Here is a 1,889-nt window from a genome sequence, read left to right on the forward strand (position 1 = left end):
AGCAGCTCTGTACCTGTGACATGTTTTTCAGTCAGGAAAGACCCAAAGTATCGGCTGAGGGCGAGCTCATTCCTCCCGGGAGAGTTCAAACAGAAATGTGAACGGCAGACAGGAAGAAGAAGGAAGAGGAAGAAAGAGGAGGAGAAATAAAAAAAAGGAGAAAAGGATTTCTAGACGTTATTAACTCTTAATTAAGACATATTTAAAAAAAATATTTTAGTACAGGGTCTATAGGGTCTCACTACACAGATCGGACTCATAGTGATCCTCCTATTTTCATCCCGTTGAGGATGCTAAAAGCCAGGTGTGACAGAACAGCCACGAAAGGAATCTGAATTTCTTAGGAAAGACAGAATTCTGACTGTATTACAAAAAGATGGGCTGGGGGAGGAGCTCTGTAACCATCTCTACTATGTTTCATAAAATGTACAGTGCTGTGAGGTCATGTTACTAACCTGGTGTTAGAATTTTTCCATATTTGCCAAAGAGAGAAACTACCTATGAACATTTTCTTCTGAAGTAAATGCCAAACTCATATACTTGTGTCTAGAGAGGCCATGCACATTAAAAATAAACTCACATCAGCATGCCTGGAGGTAGAGCTGGCATGGAATGTGGTACCAAGGACCAAACTCTGGCCCCTGCACTTGCCTGTATAACATTTCTGCACCAGCCATGGCAACTTTTGTGGGGCTCAACACCAGAGCCAAGATGCCCACTGTAGGCCTGGGAACCTGAAAGTTTTCCCCAGACAAAGTCAAAGAAGTTATGAAGGTGGCCGTCAATGCAGAATATCACCACTTCGACTGTGCCTTTGCCTATGAAAATGAGAATGAGGTGAGCAAAGCCATCCAAGAGAAGATTGTGAGGCAGGAGGGCCTCTTCATTGTTATCAAGTTGTGTCCCACATTATTTGAGAGAAGTCTTGTGAAGGAAGGCTGCCAAAAGACCCTGAAAGACCTGAAACTGAACTACCTGGACATCTATCTCATTCACTGGCCACAGGGATTTCAACCAGGAAAAGGTTTATTCCCCCAAATGATAAGGGCAATATGATCCTCAGTAAACATCACTCTTGGATACCTGGGAGGTCATGGAAGAGCTGGTGGATGAAGGTTTGGTGAAAGCCATTGGCATCTCCAATTTCAACCACTTCCAAATCAAAAATCTCTTGAACAAACCAGGGCTGAAATATACACCAGTCACTAACCAGGTAGAATGTCACCCATACCTCACCCAGGAGAAACTGATCTAGTAATGCAACTCCAAGGGCATCACTGTCACTGCCTACAGTCTTCTGGGCTCCCCAGAGAGACTATGAGCCAAGCCAGAGGACCCTTCACTGCTGGAAGACACCAAGATTAAGGAGATTACTCAGAGGCACAAAAAAAACCACAGCACAGGTTCTGATCTGGTTTCATATCCAGAGGAATACAGCAGTGATCCCGAGGTCTGAGACACCAGCATCCATTGTTGAGAACTTTCAAGTCTTTGACTTCAAACTGAGTGATGCAGTGCTAGTGACCATCCTCAGCTTTGACAGAAACTGGAGGGCCTGTGTTGGGCCTCCCAACACTGACAGTTTGGAGGAGTATCCTTTGCTGGCCGATTACTGAGGCTGAGTCTGCCCGTGAGATTACCTGGTAGATGCTCATTTATTGCTCATTTATTACCTGGTAGAGTTCCTCTATTGGAACTCACCTCTCCGTGTGTTAGTCAAGTTTATTTGAAACCCTTCTGTGCCCGGCCTCGAGTTGCTGGCAGATTCTTTGCAATGTTGGGCTTCCATCCTCCATGCATTCAGTCATCCCTGGGAAGTGTGACTGGAAAAAGCCAAGGACAACCTTTTTTTCTTTCACTTGCTTGGTGTGGAAAAATGACTGATAAAT

The 1,889-nt window shown here is 44.7% G+C and overlaps 1 pseudogene; it reads left to right on the top strand.

Annotated features, from left to right (window-relative positions):
- The first annotated feature begins 675 nt into the window (after positions 1 to 675).
- On the top strand, positions 676 to 1,616 carry LOC101568050 (annotated as a pseudogene).
- The last annotated feature ends 273 nt before the right edge of the window (positions 1,617 to 1,889 follow it).

The sequence above is a fragment of the Octodon degus genome, unplaced genomic scaffold (assembly GCF_000260255.1).
Source record: "Octodon degus isolate 3935 unplaced genomic scaffold, OctDeg1.0 scaffold00085, whole genome shotgun sequence".
Lineage (NCBI taxonomy): Eukaryota > Metazoa > Chordata > Mammalia > Rodentia > Octodontidae > Octodon > Octodon degus.